Source organism: Halichoerus grypus, chromosome 14 (assembly GCF_964656455.1).
Source record: "Halichoerus grypus chromosome 14, mHalGry1.hap1.1, whole genome shotgun sequence".
NCBI lineage: Eukaryota > Metazoa > Chordata > Mammalia > Carnivora > Phocidae > Halichoerus > Halichoerus grypus.
The window spans coordinates 10,356,380-10,375,150 of record NC_135725.1 but is presented as its reverse complement, the minus strand read 5'-3'; the positions used below and the strand labels follow the sequence as shown (position 1 = coordinate 10,375,150).

Sequence of the window (18,771 nt, the reverse complement as noted above, 5' to 3'; positions counted from 1 at the left end):
GAAATGCATTTAATACACCAAACGTCATAGCTTAGCCTAGTCCACCTTCAGTGTACTCAGAACACTTACGTTGGCCTATAGTTGGGCAAAATCATCTAACACAAAGCCATTTTATAATGAAGTATCGAATACCTCATTTAATTTATTGAATACTGTGCAGAAAGTAAAAAGCACAAGGGTTGTAGGGTCTAGATTGCTGTCCGTGTATCAGTTGTTCACCCCCGTGATCATGTGGCTGACTGGGTAGGTGGTTTGCTCCACTGCCCAGCATCACAAGACAGTACCATACCACATGGGAAAAGATCAGAATTCAGAATTTGGGGGGGTGAAGTGTGGTGTCTATGGAATGCATATCCCTTTCATGCCATCATAAAATCCTAAGTCAAACCATCGTAAGTCAAAGACTGTCTGTTTTCATGTGGGGTTCAGTGATATCATCAAAGACCCAGGTGCTTACTGTCATTCCACTCTGCTTTCCACCATATGCTGGTGGTCCTCAGACTTGCTCTGCATGGGGGCAAAATGGCTGCAGAAGTGCCGAGCATCACATCCAGATACACACTAATCTGTATCTTCCTTTATGTATGTAGCAGTGGTAACTGTTGGGGAAACTAAAACAGAAGATCCAGGGGTTCTTATCAAATATCGTGGTGAAGGTATGAGCACAGTAGTCATTGAGGGCAAGTTAACTTGGCTCTGTGCTCTCCATCATCGTGGCAGATGAAGATACTGCTCATTCAAGAAGCATACTGTCGTGGTTCTTCCTCTACCTACACTGTAATTATTTGAGGATTTCCATCAATTTCTTAAACATCTTAGTACTTTCAGGGTCAGAGAATTTTCGTGTTCCAGGGATGCTCTTGGCAGAACAGTATCATGAGGAAAGATACCTGTCTTATATCGTTGTCTGGAACCCTGGCCTGTCCGAAATGACAGCATGAATCTGCAGATGAAGCCACCCTGTATGTCCAAGGCTGGTTGCAAACAGGACTCGACCCCATGGGAACAGGGCCTCACTCCCCAGGCTCCCACTGCATCTCTTACCCGTGGTGCCAGGAGAGCCTCCACGGCCGAGATCCTTCTTGTCCCGTAGAAGCCACTTCTGTCTTCTCTCCTGCGCCTTTCCTGAAGGTTTGCTCTCTTGGCCACCCTCTGGCACTTCACGGAGGAAGCTGCCCCTCTGCTGTGTCAGGGATGCGCTGGTTTTGTTCAGCAGAAGCATAGAAACAGAGTCTCACATGAGTATTTCGTGACCGTTGGTGCCCAGATGACGTTGTTAGCAGCAGCTCGGTGAAGTGTCCCCGCTGTGTCTTGTCAGCTGGAGGCAGACTGTTTGGCAGGGAGTGTGTTGGTCCTTGATTCCCAGGTTCTGGGCAAACTTGTAGTTGTCCATCCTTTCAAACTTGGTGGACTTCGGTGTCTTTCATCAAAGTATCGGATTTGACGTCAGCCATTTAGGAAGCACTTGGCTTCTTACTCTTTTCTGTGGGTTCCTGGTCCCCAGATCAACATGAGTCTTGCAGTTTCCTCCTCTCATTTCTCCCCAGACTGATTCCTCTTTCTGTCATTCAATTTATGCCACTGCCAAGAACCGATATAAAAAGGGGGCGTAACGATGCCCATAATTTAGGGACAGTTGGCTCCTTTTAACCCAGGGCTGAGCAGTTGGATTTGACTACATTTATTTTTGTGTATTTTAATACGTTCACCTAAACAAGGTTCATGCTTTAGAAGTTTCATAAGAATGCATGGTATGTAAAAAAAAAACATATCTCGATAGAGGTTCTGTGTTCCTTAGGGAGCCCCATAAAAAAGCAATCTTAGGATGCACTTTTCCCCTGATGCTAAACACTTTGCTTCAGCAGGCTCTACCAGGTCTCTCCCCACTGTCATTTTACTTTAGGATTACATTCCACTCCATTTTATTTAAACATACACCTCCCTTTTTATTTCTGTTTCTTACCTTTGGCAGTAATCAGTTTCTCAAGAACCCACCTTCTTTCCATTTGGGGATATGATTTTGGATGATTTTACCAAACACTACCACACCCTTCTGCTTTTCTTGCGTGTGTGTGTGTGTGTGTGTGTGTGTCTGTCTGTCTGTCTGTTTCAGGCTCTAGGTGAGGTCTCTAGATCTCCTTTTACACAGCGCCCCCAAATCAGGGACTCAAAAGCTCTCATCCCCAATCCTGTGCTTTATGAATTACAAGACCCTTGGCCGCTCACCTTTATCCTAACTGCTCAAACAGGTGCAGTCTGTTTGAATGGAAACACACCAGCATTTTTAAATGTCTGCCTGTGTTATAATGATATTTCAGAAGGGAGTGCTCAATTTTGATGTCATTTTTTAAGCCATATTGGTAGCCTACACCGATTTCCCGTTTTCCACCAGTGATGCCTCAAGCCTGAAAATGTAGCTGTGTGTTGGGAGAAGCCCCACAATAGTGAGAAGTTCGGCTGTAAGAAACCAGGTCCCCCGTGGAAGTGATAATTAATACAATTAGATGTGCGCGGTATGTCTAGAGGTAGTCTGGGCATGTATGTGTATATGTCTTTATCAGATAAATAAATGAAAATCTTTTATTTAAGTAAATTATTTCCTGTGTTAGAATCCACCTTGTCACGTGTTTGCTTTGGTCATTGGGAGTAAAGTAGAACATGCCTCTTGGTATTCCTCCCTTTTTCTTGGTATCCTTTATATTCTTCCCAAGCGATGGGTTTGTTTTGTGAAATGGCTGATAAGATCATCACCACCACCATCGTAAACACATAAATGGAGCAGTGTTCAGGGTATTCTAAGCATTGGGATCCCAAAGGCTTTTAAGGCATATGGCCCCCCTCTTAAGGAGCTGGGAACAGAGGCATCCTTGGGCCACCCATTTGTGCTTTACCAGGGTAGGGGGAGAAAATAACCTTTCTCTTTGAGGGTAACGTGTAAAGATCCATTAGCTTATCCTCTCCACCTTTAAAAAACAGACATTATTGGGGAGCCCAGATGGCTCAGTCAGTTAAACATCTGACCCTTGATTTTGGCTCAGGTGATGATCTCAGGGTCAGGAGGTTGAGCCCCGCATTGGGCTCTGCGCTGGGTGTGGAGCCTGCTTAAGATTCTCTCTCTCCCTCGCCCTCTGCCTCCTGCCCCTGCCCCCCCCCCCGGCCAGCTTAGGCATGCTCTCTTCTCTTTCTCTCTCTAAAAAACAAAACAAAAAACCCCCAGATATTACTTTTCCAGCAACTTTTCTGAATTAATTTACCTTTGGGCAAACTAAAAACTGGGAAGAGGAGCGTGGTGTTGAGTGGCAGATCTGGTTTTGAACAAGTGTTTGCTTTTGCTAAATCCCAGCAGTGCATGAGCTTGCTTTTGTCAGTTTCGTACCCCAAATTTGGGGCTCATGGGCACGCTCGGCCACCAGCACTGAGCAATGGTTTGCATTTCCGTGAATGGCCAGCTGATAGAATTCGTCATCTTTGAGAGGGAGAAAAATTCAAGCTAGACAAGAGCTTTTGTGGCAGGTAATTCTTATTTGAAATTTATTTGAATTTCTAAAGGCAAATTTGTTTCTATGTCCTGCAAAGTCAATAGGTACCTGTCAACTTTCTTTTTTCTCTTTCATCTGGTAAGCTTCTATAGATGGAAGAAAGTTAGCGCTTCCTTTTGGTATTCTGAGAGTTTTATTTTTGTGCCTCCAATTGGCAGCCTTCCGGCTCCACAAGCCAGTGTCGACGTGATGGCGCTGGTAAGTATTCCTGGTGTTCTAGAAGATTTTTTTGGATGCAGTTTATGCCTGAGTAAATTTATCTTTCTTTCTCCTACCTTATAGCCCCCTATTTAATATATTAGGAACCATTTTATAAACAAAACAAACAAACAAAAAAAAGGAGAGCCTATTTGGAAGCATAAAAAGAGTGAAGGGAAGGTCATTTTTAAGCGTCTGGTTAGATCACAATTCGGGAAGATCTTAATATTTTGAAATCAAAGTATTAAACCGTGGATCTATTGAGGGTGGCGATGACAGTCTTGCCTCTCTGTCTTCCTTTGAAATCTCATGCAGATTTGTGTGTGTGTGTGTGTGTGTGTGTGTGTGTACGTATCTACACTTTCTGGTGATAAGGTCCGGAACTTTTTCGTAAGCTTTTCAAAGCTACTGCTTTAAGATATCTTTTTGATGATAAACTTTTACCGTATTTTTTTTAAGATCTGCTCTTTTGCTGTCTAAAAACAACTTTTAATATTAGTTAACTCTTTAAATGCTTCCTTTGCAGAATAAGATTTTTTTTTCAATATGGTTTTTGTTTTTGGTTTTTGTTTTTTTTGGTTTAATTTACTCTCCACTTAAAATTTTGATCTCCATTCTAGGGAGCTTCTCCCATGAGTATTTTGTTTAAAAGCAAGGGATTTTAAGATAAATGGACTAAACTTAGCTTTGATTTGTCTTGCATATGGGAAAATGTATATTGAAGTGTAGTCTGTGATGTTTCACTACAGAGTATGCAACGTTCTTTACCACAATTGTCTTGGTGCTTCTCCAAGTGGTGTCTGTGGTAAAACCAGTCTCTTTTAACCTTGGTAATAAAGTAGAGAGGATCCTGGCCTGGTGGGTCTGGAGACTAGGCTATATCGTCTTCCTGAAAAGCAGTTAAAGGAAGCACAGATTTTTAAATCTACGTGGTCCCTGTGGTTTCAATCAAGGTGATAAGTATCTGTGATTTTTGTGTAGGTGCTGGTGTTTCGAGAACAAACATCAACTACCATTAACCTGGGTAGAAGGGAATTGAATTCTACTCTGACATTTTTAGGAGTTTAAGAAATAGGCTTCAGGTTAATAATCAGTGAAATAAAAGAGGTCACATTTTTAGGAAATGGAATCTCTCATGTTTAAAAACTAATGTACCCTGGTTTTTGCGACAAAAACAAGGTAAAGGGCTAAGGAAGTATTTCCTTTTTTTTTTTTTTAAGAAAGTATTTCATGATTTGACCACAAATTACATTTTTGGCCTTAATGATCTGACTTGGCCACAAAATTACATAGGTATTTCAGTAGCCATTTGTTGACCGCTTAGCAGGTGCTGAGCCCCAGGCAGGCTACCCTGGAATGACAAGAGGACTGAAGCTTGGTGGTAGACCCCAGGGACTAACAGTTCAGGGCTTGGCAGTCAACTAATAATGTCCTTGCTTGACACTTTGTTTTACTTTTATGTTTTTCTACGTTTGCTTAGGATACCTGTTTCAGCAGTCATACACTAACCTTTGGAAAATATGAATGTCACCAGGCACCACAGGAAATGTTTTTTATATTTAGAAGTAAATTGTAGTAAATCAGGTTATATTTCTCCATCAGAGAATACGCTGTTCTGGATAGCTGAGCTTTCCAAATGGCTCAGGATTTGTCCCTGTGATGATGTCTTCTGTGTCCTTCTCTTGCCTGAACCATTTTGGTTTGAAAACCTTTTGAAATTGATTACATATTTATACACTTTCTTAAGCAATCTATTGAACATAATCTAAGCTTCTCTTAGTAAGTTAGGTCTGTCATTGTCAATCGTAGTTACTATGTTATAACGTCCCTAGGAACCACAGTTTATAGGGTTGTTTTCTGCCTTCTCAAGCATTATTTTATTTTATTTTATTCTTGAGAGAAATAGAGCATGGGAGCAGGAAGTGGGGAGGGGCAGAGGGAGAGGGAGAGAGAGAATATTAAGCAGGCTCCATGCCCAGCACAGAGCTGAATGCAGGGCTCGACCTCACGACCTGAGCCAAAATCAAGGGTCGAATGCTCAACTGACTGGTCCACCCAGGCACCCCAAGCATCATTTTAACATCTCTTCTCTTGCTATAGGAATTTGCCTTTGAGTTACATGACTTTTCTAAAGCAGTCCCCCAAACTTATAATCTGATCAGGGGTTGGGGGGGGGGAAGGAGGGCCAAACAGCCAAATTTAATAGAATCATATGTGGAAGAAGAGTAAATTGGCCATGGATTTAAGGTTTCAGCATAAGCAAAGCTCATGGATTTATTTGTGATCGTTTATCTATGTATTTGATTATTTTCTATTCTCAGTGTTCCAAGCAGACACCTGAGTTCTGGGTAGCTATGTCCTTATCACATAAGGATGTTTTATACTATTTCTTGGCATCCTAAACACAGATGTTGTATTGTACTTTTATTATATTGATGAAATATGAGAATGAGGGAAGCTGAAATTGAAGAGGACTGTCACTTTTATACCTCTGTGTTTTTTTCTGTGCCTTTCCATGAAACTTAATCCACTATAACTATTGATCTTTGGTACTGGTCAGGTCTCAAAGTAGTGAAAACTACAAAAAACAAGTGTAGTTTTTAGTGTTCACACTCTTTCCCCATTAGATGTGTATTTAATCCCCACCCTGTTTCTTATTTTGGGGTTTGTTTGTTTGTTTGTTTTAATCATTACAGTTTGCTTTAAGGGAGTGCTCTTTTTTAAGAGAAAGCTCTTAAAACAGTTGTATGCAGCCCTAGTATCAACTAAGAAGCACCAAAAGGAAACTATGGGGAATGAAAGCTCTCGCCATAATCTCATGAAGTGTTCTATGCTATTTTTTCCTTGTTGACTCAGAACAAATAAAGAAGGAGCTGAATGACCTTAGTTTTTCTTTCTGGCCCACACTTACTGTAGCAGAGACCTGAAATACCAGCCCTGATCTAAGACCTTAGGTGGGTAGCCTTGGGAAAGTGTCTTTCACAGAGCTGTCTTTCCAGTCCAAGGAAATGAGGTCAAAATAAAGGATCTGGCTGTTGTACATTTCAACCTTCTGCTTTCACCTGCTGTTTCTGGAGGCTCCTTCTCCTGTTAGCCATGTTAACTACATAATAGTAAACTTGTTTCTTTTCTCTTTGTTTATTTTTCTTCAGTTTTTTAGTGGGGCCCGGGGCAGAGGGAGAGAATCTTAAGCAGGCGCCACAACCAGCGTGGAGCCCAACGTGGGGCTCGATCTCAAAACTCTGAGATCATAACCTGAGCTGAAATCAAGAGTCGGACACTTAACCGACTGAGCCCACCCAGGTGCCTCTCTTTTCTCATTCTTTACTAGGATCATCTCAGTATTTCTTTAAAAATATTCTGCATAGGGGCGCCTGGGTGGCTCAGATGGTTGGGCATCTGCCTTTGGCTCGGGTCATGATCCGGGAGTCCTGGGATTGAGTCCCATGTCGGGCTCCCTGCTCCTTGAGGAGCCTGCTTCTCCCTCTGCCTCTCTATCTCTCTGACTCTCATGAATAAATAAATAAAATCTTTTAAAAAAAATTCTGCATATATAATATGTAATATTTGCCTTCTCTGGGTCATAAAATGAGAACACAGACACAAGAATCGAAATGTACCAATTCGTTTTCTTATGCAACTTACTCATTCACTCAAAAAATAATCTTTAATTAATTAAAATAATTCTGAACATTGCCTGTCCTAGGCTGAGTGGTAGGTGCTTAGGAAACGAGGACGATCGTTGCACTTGCAAAGCCTACAGCCCCTGGGTGGGCAGAGAGCAGCAGGCTGGCAGTGAGCGTCGGGCTGGTCTGTGCCCTTACCAGGTCAGGTGCCACGTGGAGCTCACTTCTCTGAACCCGGTCTCCTGATCTGTTACAGGGGGCACGTATCTCACGAAGCTGTTTTGCAGCTTAGCTAAGATAATGCATGTGAAAACATCGAAAAATTGTACAGCGAGGACGAGTCTGTTCTCAGGTTTGGTTTAGAATAGAGGGTGGGAGACTTTTGTCCTGAAACCATTTAGATAATCCAGCTCTGAGATTCTGAGTTAAAGGGAAACAATGCATGTCAGTGTCGAATGCAGTTCCCAGGAGAATGTTGGAGGTTGTATTATTCAGAGCCTCTTGCTCTAGAAAATCCTGTTACTGGCATTATGCTCAGGGGTGAGGACAGTGAAACCAGCACAGCTTTGTTGGACTTCGCTGGTTCCTGCAGCCTTTCTCAGCCTCCACTGTGCATTTTTACTCTATCCATTAATAAGAACGTAGAGAGCCTCGTGGCAGTGGGATATATATAAGATGCCTGTTTTATGACTGGGTTCTATGTCTTTATAGCATTCTCTCCGTGTTTCTCTGTCTTGGTATTCCCTTCCCCTCCCTTTTTTTCTGTTAGTTCTTAAAGACTCGGAGATGATGCGTCCCAGTTTGCCTGGGACCATCCTAGTTTATGCCTGTTGTTCCAACATCCCATCTACTTAACATTTTAGCCCTCTCAAAAGTGTCCCAATTTGAATCATAAGCTATATGGTCACTTTGGTTCAAGGCATTGAAAAAAAAAATGAAACCTGGAGCCAGCAAATGAGTGGAATTATAAGAATCTTTGATAATTGACCTCAGCCACTGAAATGACTTAGATGTGGATGTGGTCCAATAACGTCCTGGAATGCAACTTACAGATTAAAGTCGTAGTGTCTGATGATCAGCACCCACGGCAGCCGGTTTCCAATGAGCTGTTCAGACTAGAACGTGTATTTGTGCACCCTGACTCAAAACAGTAGCTTTGACACCCAAACGGTTTCCATTCTCGCTTGGCTTGTTGGAGCTTGAAGGCTCACGTTCCTTCTTAAAGGCCTATCAAGGTTTTCATTCAGCGTGAATATTCGTTCGCATTCAGATGGTATCCATCTCGGGGTTTTTGCGTGTTTGTTTAAGCTCTACGCCCAGCTCAAGACCCCGAGTTCAAAAGTTGCACGTTCTACCGACTGAGCCAGCCAGGCGCCCCCGTATCCATCTCATTTTTGACCATTGTTCCCCCCTGGCAGCCAGGCGAGGGGGGTGTGAAACATGCCTCGCGCCTGCAGCTCTTACGGGGTGACTCCGGGGGGCGGGTGGGATGAGGAGGCAGCTCACAGGGGCCAGCCTACAAGACAGCTTCTTCACCACATCCTCCTCCTCTCTTCAATGAGAAGGTGGGACTGAAAGAGACAGGAGCTTAAGGGGAAAATCATGCAAGGAGGAGGCTGCCACTTTCTGTGTCCCCTTGCAGGCCCCGGTAGAACCACAAAATGGTCCCTTCCCGCCAGCATTAGTGCGGAATTTGTGAAAAGGTCAAGAGGATACTGTACTATTTTAGCATCCGCAATCCCAATATTCTCATAAGCAGAGCAGTAGGCAAAAAGTTCAGTGCAAGTCACGGTTGGTTGAAAGCAAACGCGTAACTGCCTTTCTCTGTCCACAGCCAGTGTGGGAGTTCTGGGGTTGGCCTCTGCGCTCACGGGTCCTAAAGAAATATGTAGGAATTAAGTCTTGCAAAGTGAAAGCAGAAGGTCAGAAAATAAAGAAAAATCGATGGAACAGGTCAATTCAGTGCTCTCCCCAGAGCGCGGACTTCGCAGAGACGCGAACGTGGTGTAGAGATCTCTGTGAAACCAGCGGGCTTTCTCGCGCTTTTTGGTGGGCAGTTGTTGAAATGCTGATTCTGATGTCCTGGGGCTGGGGTGGGGGCCACTTGCTGCGTTTGTGACCAGCTCCGAGGGGTGTTGGTGTTGCTGACAAGCCGCTTGTCAGGACAGGGCACTTCAGCGGGCTCTGACTCTGGATGTCACTGTTGTCCCGCACGCAAGTGAGGGTGACACAGAGGGGACCCTGTACTGGGAGGAGCTGCTTCGCCGAGGCTCGAACGAGAAGAACTGTCCAGTTAGGGCTTAACTCTGGCTCCCAGTCTCTTCCAAAATCTTCCAGCATTCTCTACAGAGGCCCCGTGTTCCTGCCGATGAAAAGAATCAAGAAATACACATTTCGTGGACTTGGAATTCCAGGAACTGGCTCTTTGTACAGCAGTTAAGTGCTAGGAGGGAAGGAGAGGGGGGCAGAAGTGTAAGAAAATAAATAGGAACTTAGGGGACATTCAGAGAGGAAAGTTCCATTTCCTTCTGCTTCCGTCGTAGGAAAAAAGCTGTTATGTGCCTTCCTCTCTTCACCTGGAAGGACACGGGGCCACCACTAACTGGTTCCTGGGACTCTATTCTACCTCTTAACCTCTGTTATTTCATGAAATGTTCTCATCTACAAAGGCAGGATCTGAACTCAGAGGGTTTTTAGAGCACATTGTTAAACCATGGCAACCAAGAGTTTTATAATCATATGACGTTGTATATAATATATTCGTACGTCTTTACTTCAAGTATGTGGTTTTATTTCTGTAAGGACACCTCTAAAATGTGTGTGTGTTAATATATATATTTCGTATTTTCCCCTTGGCTCTCTTTAAAAAAAAAATCTTGGTTTCATAGCTTCAGAAAATTTTTATATAATTCATAGTTGGCTGTATTAATTTCTTCTTCCGTGTTCCTAATCTAAGGAATCTGGCCTCACAGTGGCAGCAATAGCTAGAACTTTCTTCTGCAGTTTACCAGCATTTTCCCTACCCACCTGCTTATGTGGGGTGTATGTGTGTGCATGAGATACCTCTTTGAAAGAATAAAGGGGAGCCTGTTCCAGAAGGTACTTAGGGTCCAAATGTATGTACTTGACTGTGTTCTTTTGACACAATGACCTCTTCAGTCTTAGGACAGGAGTCTAGAGTGTATTCCCATCTCTGCTCTGACCAATTGGTTACACACCAACCCCCATATAATGTAGTAGGTAATGAGCCACTATAAGTCATTCCAGGATTTCTCATTCTTAGACTTCTGGAGGAGAGAATTAAACATTTTCTATAAATTTACCCCCAGAGACAGCATTAATACTATATACAGGAATTGAGTTTATGAAATATAATTTACTCTGAACCAAGGCTGAAGAATAAACAGAATCCCACGTTGAACAACAAAAATGGCCATATTAAATTCAAACATCATAAGAACATATTGTATGCAGAGAGATTTTTGGATGCATTGTTTTGATGGTGTGTTTACTGTGTTAAAAGCAACGCAGATAGACATGGATTACAGTTCCATTGGCCCTTCCATGCGGTTTTGGCGAGAGTTCCACCTTTCTGCGGGGTGACCTGGCATTACCTGTCAGAATGCACAGGCTGTGTCTTTTCATGTCATAAATCCACTTCTTGGAATTGATCCATAGCGAATTATTGGACAGGTACACAAAGCTGAATGTAAAAGTATGTTCCCAGAGTACTTGTAATATGAGAAAATTGGAAATAATCTAAATATTCAGTAAAAAGGAAAGTCAAATAAAATATGGCCCAGGCATGAAAGGGAACATTCTGCAGCTGTTAAAACGGAAAGATGCAGGTGTTATCTTTAAAAGATGGCTCTTATAGGGGCTCCTGGGTGGCTCGGTTGGTTAAGCTTCTGCCTTCAGCTCAGGTCATGATCCCGGGACCCTGGGATCGAGCCCCATGTCCAGCTCCCTGCTCAGCAGGGAAACTGCTTCTCCCTCTGCCGCTCCCCCTGCTCATGCTCTCTCTCAGATAAATAAATAAAATTTAAAAAAAAAGATGGCTCCTATAAATGTTAAAAGAATTATAGTAATGGTGCTGAGACAATTGGTTATTCAGATGGAGAAAAATTAAGCTCGACCCCTGCCTCATACCGTATACAAAAATTAATTTGAGATGAAGCACAGAAAAAACTAAAACCTTAAAGCTTCTAGAAGAAAACAAAAAATAATGTCTTTGCATCTCAGGGGCAAGCAAGATTTCTTAGCACAAGACTTCTTAGCACTAACCATAGAAGAAGACAACTGGTGTTCTGGGCTTCCCAAAATTTAAAACTTCTGTTCTTCAAAAAAGCAACATTAGGAAAACAAAAAGGCAAGCAACAGCCTGCTGTGGAAATATTTGTGATATTTTAACACTTACAAATCCAAAAAAGGACTCTTACCCAATTATATAAAGAATTACTGTAATTCAAGAGCAAAAAGACAAACAACTAATAAGAAATGAAGAAAAGATGTGCCCAGAGTTGTTGCAGAAGAAGGTCTGTGATGGCCACTCAGCCCAGAAGAAGATGCTCAATAGCATTGGTCATCAGGGAGACAGGGGCAAGTCAAACCACCAGCAGTGATGACCAACACCAGCTGATAGTATCTAGTATTGGTGACAATGAGCAACAACTTGAACTTGCGTACATTGCCAGTGAGAATGTAAAATGTTGCAACCACTTTGGAAAGAAGTTGGGGGTGTTTCTTAGAAAGTTAACCACACACTCTCTGTGATCCAGCAGTTTTATTCCTGAGTGTATAAACACATGTTCACAAAAAAGATGTGTGGGAGAATATTCATAGCAGCTTTATTCATAATTGTCCCATCGCGGAAACGTCAGTGGGTGAAAGGATGAAAAGATTGTAACATATTAACAAAAAATGCTACTCACAGTAAATAGAAGAGACTAAAGAAAAATAAAGTAACATATTTGGGAACGAATGTGTATGCCCATGTGTGTGAGCACAGGGAAGAATTAGGACACTACCCACCAGAATTATAGCTGATTTTTCATTTTTTCTCTTACACTTTTCTTTATTGTTGAAAATGTGCCACTGTTGCCCCAAAAGAGAAAAGGTACCTTCGTTTGGAAGGGGTAGGATGAAGCAACGCCTTTTAGCACTGAGTTGGAGAAGAATCCAGAACCCTCCTCTTATAGCACTTCCTCCCTGTTGCCTGGTGGTCAATATCTGTGGTCAGCCCTGTGCCAGGATGAGCTTCCAGATGTGGCAGGGGGCGGGGGGCCTGGGAGGCAAGACCTATGTCCTGCTGACCCATGCACAACATCCCATGGGGTCTGAATTGATTTGGCAACATCGGCCCAGGGGAGCCTAGGATTGACACAAGCCCAAATACAGAATCACAGGATGTCTGTCAGCCTTGGAGTTGTTATTACAGGGCTGTCCTCACCCCACCCTAGAGAACCGGGGGCCCAGAGCATTTAAGTAACTTTGCCAGAGTCCTGGAGGTCGTTTGAGGCCACATGGAAATGAAAACGTGGTTTCCAGGCTCCTGGTCTTGGGCTGCGACTTTGCTCATCACGATCTCCACTGTTGTGGATGAGCCCCCGTCCTCATGAACAGCTTTTAAGGCCACCGAAAAGAGGTTTCCAGGTAAGGGAATGGACTTTCTTTCATATCTTAGAACATTTTATTGTTAAGCCTTGGGTCCAGATTTGTGTCCAGTGAAAGAGGCTGAAATTCAGAGGTTCTTTTTGTTTTGTTTTGTTTAAAAAGATGTTATTTATTTGTCAGAGAGAGAAAGCACAAGCGGGGGGGAGCAGCAGGCAGAGGGAGAAGCAGACTCTCTGCCGAGCAGGGAGCCCGATGCAGGACTCGATCCCAAGACCCCGGGATCATGACCTGAGCCGAAGGCAGGGGCTCAACCAACTGAGCCACCCAGGCGTCCCGAAATTCAGAGGTTCTTGACTTTCCTTGAGTCCTGACCTCTTTTGGATATGGACTGAAGGCAGTAAAAAGCTCTCCCTTGAACAGTGTGTGTTTGCTAAAAACCACAAAACTTTGCATTTGATTTGGGGAGTTTCAGAAACCTCTGAGACCTGTCATTGTGTAGGAAATGTTCTTTGCCTTGCATTCCTTGAGTTTTCAAGTAGTCCTCTTGCATTTGAACATAAGGAAACGAACCAGTTTTCATACCGTTGTGGTGAATACGTTTCTTGACAAAATAATCGTTTGGGAACAGAAAGGACAGCAACTAGGAATATCATCAACACACCTCATCACAGTAGACCCTTAAGTGTTTTCTGTGTTTCCTGTTGCTGTTAACATCGTCTTTCCAATACAAGTAAAATTTCATGGTATTTTTAAAAAATCCCACCACACTGGCACAACTGGTTTAGTTTTGGCATTGTGTTCAATTCTCCTCTGCTCCTACCCAGTGCGAATAGTTCATGAGTACAGCGGAAGACTGTCTTCAGCATGTTCCTCCATCCTGTTATTTGGAAGAAGACCATCCCTTCCATAAGAAAGACACAAGCCAAGGCCCCCGACCCATGAAGAGGCCAACATTTCTCTGTGCTTCTCACCAAAAACTAGGTGTTTGGATAACAGCAGGTAGTTTCCACTTAAACGATGGAAGAGTTTTGAAAACGGCCCAGTGCCATGGTTTTGGAAATGGCTGCGGAACTTGTTAACACACCAACCACTGGGCCCACTTGAAATTTCGGATTTGGCAGCCCGGGGTGGGCCCAAGAACATGCATTTCTGATAAATCTCCAGGTGACAATACTAGTCCAGGGCCACACTTTGAGAAACAGTGACGTGTGAGGAATAAGAGTCCTAGAAAGCACTGTGTTCTCCAGACTTCTCCTGTAACAAGACATTTCACACACCGTGCCAGGATCAGGGAATCAGAATCTCCAGGGATTGTCTCAGGATGCTGTACTCTCAGATTTGGGGAAACACTGTTGCAATCGGGTAAGCCCTACAGAACCCCATGGAACAGTAGACTTGACTGACGGCTCCAAGCCAGCGTGGTCTGCTCATCCCCTGTATGCTTCGACCCGATGACTCTGTCAGCTTCTACAAGTGTATCTTCCTGGCTTCATCCTCAATTTTTAAATGAACTTTGGGCCATCCTTATAAAGATTTTTATTTTAGGTACCAAATACGTTGTGCAAGAGAGAAACCAGGACGCCTGCCTTCTGAGAATTTCCTGAGGTTTTAGTGAGCTCCCTTTCTGTAAGCACAGTCACAATTGAGTGTGCGTGCGTGTGAGAGGGAGATAGAGACGGGAAGGAAGGAGAGAAATATGCATTTCTAGCAAGTTCCCTGGTGATGGTGATGCTGCTCGTGTAGGGATCCCATTTTGAAAACCACTGGAATAGACCAATGACTCTCAACGTAGCACATTGGAATCTCCTGGGGGAGCTTTCTTTATGCCAGGGTCCCACCCGCAGAGTAGTTTCACTGGTGTGTGGTGGGGCCTGGGCAATAATTCCGCTATTCTGCCGAGGTCATGAACCACTGCTTAGGCTCTCTCAGGATAGAAGGTAAGCCTATTAGGAAACGTAAAGCCTGATAGGGAAAATACGGCTAACCCAGTGCGTGTCACACTTCACCGTGTGTGCGAATCACCTGGCCATCTTGTTAGGCTGCAGGTTCTGTTCAGCAGGTCTGTCGTGGGGCCCACGGTTCTGCTTTTTTAACAAGTCCGGCAGCTGCCGCTGCTGTTGATTAGGGGGCATGGGGGCTGCACTTTGAATAGCAAGGGACTTAGAAGCTTTAACGAACATGTGTAACTGCCTATCAACACATCATTTTTATATTTAAAAGGTATATTTTGGGGGCGCCTGGGTGGCTCAGTCAGTTAAGCATCCGACTCTTGATTTTGGCTTAGGTCATGATCTCAGGGTTGTGAGATCAAGACCCGCATCAGGCTCTGTGTTGGGTGTGGAATTGCTTAAGATTCTGTCTCTCCCTCTGCCCCTCCCCCTGCCTGTGCTCTCTCTCTCTCTCTATTTTTTTTAATATATATTTTAAAAACAGGGGCACCTCGGTGGCCCAGATGGTTAAGCGTCTGCCTTCAGCTCAGGTCATGATCCCAGGGTCCTGGGATCGAACCCCACATCGGGCTCCTGGCTCAGCGAGGAGCCTACTTCTCCCTCTGCCTCTCTCCCTGCTCGTGCTTTCTCTCTCTCTCTCTGTATCTCTGTGTCTCAAATGAATAAATAAAATCTTAAAAAAAAATTTAAAAACAGTATAAAACAAAACAATGTCCTTGAGATGCTAGACATATTAAATTAGAAATAATAGCTATTTTGCCATTAATGAATGTTTACCTTCCCTTGATGTCTAGACATTTTTGTTGTAGCTTCTCCCTGCCCCCTTCCTGTAGTTTCACACAAATGTTTGTGAATTAATTTTGCTTTAGTACGCTACACAGATACCCACAGACCTTTCTCCCCCCCACCCCCACCCCTTGGTCTGGATCTCCGTGTGCACGGTCTTTCTGAGAAGGGATCTTGGGGATCTTGCCTTCTTGCTTCCTCGCTGCCTTAGCCCCTGCCCACTGGGTGTTGATACCCAGGGGGCTAAATGTTCAGTAAAGCCCCAAGGCCCCCACTTTAGGAGCGGATGGCTTTCGGCCCTGCCCCACTGTCACATTGCACGCTCGAGGAGCCGGCCTTCTGGGGACGTGGCTTCAGCCTGTGTTTCTGGCTCAAGCCCACCCTTTTTCTCCTGGGTGAGGGGTGAAGCCTCTTCCCTGGCAGGTTCCATCCTCTGGCACTTTTCCAAGCGTGGTGGAGTTGAGACATTGCCATCAGAGCCTTTTAGGAGAAAGAACGGAGGGGTGGGGCAAGGAGGAGGCAGGACTTCGGGCTGCGGAGGAAGGGATTAGAGTCCCAGCGGCAGAGTCGCCTTCCCCAGGCCTGTTGCGGCTTCCAGCTGAACATGGCGGAAGTGTTGAGTGATTGATGGCATTTGAATTGGCCCTCAGAGGACACGTCTGTGGCCTCTGACCATTTGAAATTGGTGGGAATGACCCCAAGGGTCTTCCCTTCCCATGCCGACCAGCGGACAAGGCTTTCCCTCCGAGGCGTGGCCTGTCCTTGGTCAGGCTGTCACTCTCCTGCTGTTACCCGAAGCATCCCTCGGTGGAATGACGGGCGGGCGGGAAACGTTTTCAGTCATCTCCGTGGCAGATCCCAATACCCCCACCCCACACCCTGGTGTTTACGCACCTCACACGGCGAGACGAACATGGGCAGAACTTCTGCAGAGTCATGAAAGCGGCGTGCTTGTCCCAGCAGGAAAGCCTGAGACCAAAAAGCAGAGAATGTTTTGAGTCTTCAATACCAAAAAGGGAAAAGCTTAAGTGAGATTTATTTCAATGGGCGAAAGCAACATTGAAGATCTGTTGGAACAGTTTGTATGACTTATTAAGGGCAACTTGAATTTGAGGGTGGCTGGGGCACAGCAGACGCTGGTTCTTCCTCTCTAGGTCTCTGGATTCCGTTTTGGGTTCCAGCTTTTCCAGTAACCATTTTTAGAATCTTTAAAGATTTGTTTATCTATTTGAGAGAGAGCGCGGGGGGGCGGGGAGGGGCAGAGGGAGAGGGAGAGGGAGAGAGAGCATCTCAAGGAGACTCCCTGCCGAGTGCAGAGCCCAACAAGGGGCTCAATCCTACGACCCTGAGACCATGACCTCTGAGCCAAAATCATAAATCAGACGCTTAACGGACTACACCACCCAGGCGGGTGTATTTTGCTCTACTGTTAACAGTGTAACATTTCGGGTACCTCCTGGGCTAGCCACTCAACTTCCTTTAAGTTTAAGTAAGTAGGAACTTGTAGGTTCCCAGGAAAACACAAGAACTTATGGGAAATGTCTGTTTGGCATGGCTGTGCCTTTCTGTTGTAGAGTGGAAAGTAAAAATTTCAGAAGTTAAAGTATACTCAAAGGGCTAGTTATATCATTGGGGGAAATTCTCTGTGAAGTCTGAAAAAACCATTCCCGAAGCATCTAGTGTCTTTTCCCCATAACAGTAGTAAAGAAGACCCAATCTACGTCTCCTTAAAATGGCAAGAAACCTAAGCAAAACACTTAAAAAAAAAAAAAAAGATTTTATTTATTTTAGGGAGAGAGCAAGTGTGTGGGGGAGGGGCAGAGGGGGATGGGGAGGGAAAAAATCTCAAGCAGATTCCACACCTCCACGCCAAGCACAGAGGTCCATACAGGGCTCAATCCTAGCACCCTGACACCTCCACCCCAGCCAAAACCAAGAGTCGGACACTCGCTGAGCCACCCAGACACCCCCTAAGCAAAATACTTAAAAGTAAGATCATTTATTTTGTGTTACACATTGGTATTAAAATGCTTAGTGGCTTTGCACTCAGAATAAACCCCCTTCCCCTTCCCATATCCAGCAAGGCCCAACAAATGTCCTAATTTAGCCTCTGTTCACCTCTCTGCTCTTTCGCTCCCTTATATATAAAACTCGGTTGCTCAAACACATAGAGCTTTTTCCTGCCCCAGTGCCTTTGGACCATGCTTTTACAGGAAAAAAGGATTTTAATTTTAATGAAGACCACTTCACCAGTTTTTACTTTTAAGGATCTTTCCGTGTCCTCTCTAAACTCTTCTCCAAGCTCTAGAAGATCTTTGACGTTGTCTTCTAAAAGTTTTAGGTTTTTTGGTTTGTTTTACATTCAAGACTCTGAGTCCTTCCGAATTGATTTTTGTATAAGGTGAAACGTTAAGGCCAAGGTTGGTTGGTTTGTTTTTGGAAAAGATCTTTCTTCCCTGGTAGGGTTGTTTTATATGCCCTTGTGGAAACTTTGTGGGAGCGTTGATATGTCGGGCTGTTTCTGGGCTCCATCCTTATTCCCCACACTCCCCCAGCTAACCCCTATCTGTCCCTCGGGTCTCACCTTCTATGTCATTTCCCTAGAGATGCTTGCAAGGACCACCCATCCCCATCCATCTCCATATCCTCATCATCAACACTAAGGAATTTGGCCTTCATTATTCTCACTCAGCACCTATTTTTTTCCCTCCCTTGTGGCATTTAGCATAATGTGTTAATAATTTGCTGTTGTGTGTGTGTCAATATGTGTGAAATTCCTGCCTCTAAGCCCCAAGAAGGCAGAAACTGAGTCTCTTGTTTACCATTCAAGTTCTACAAGTGTGCCTCTTTCAAGCTGAGGGCCCAATCAATACGTTTTGAGTAAATGAATGGCAAAAAGTCAAGCCTCTTGGGGGACATTGTCTAAATCACCGGGTACCATTTTCTTAAAATCAGTGGGCATTCCTGGTTCTTGGAGCCTTAAGACTTAGTTTTTCCTCATTTCACCCATCTTTTAAAGTAGTGGTTTTGAGAACCTTTGGCCTGCATCAGAGGCACCTG

The 18,771-nt window shown here is 44.2% G+C and overlaps 1 protein-coding gene across 6 annotated transcripts in view; it reads left to right on the top strand.

The window, feature by feature from the left end:
* The window catches only part of KANK1 (KN motif and ankyrin repeat domains 1), a 199,098-nt gene that overhangs the window by 109,343 nt on the left and 70,984 nt on the right, over positions 1–18,771 (top strand). Inside the window, exon 1 of one of the 6 annotated variants that reach the window (XM_036090848.2) lies at positions 12,861–13,015. The exons of the other annotated variants lie outside the window; for them this stretch is intronic. The gene's annotated coding sequence lies outside the window, so the exon portion shown is untranslated. Of the gene's footprint in view, positions 1–12,860; positions 13,016–18,771 lie in introns of those variants that run through there. 6 annotated transcript variants of the gene reach the window in all.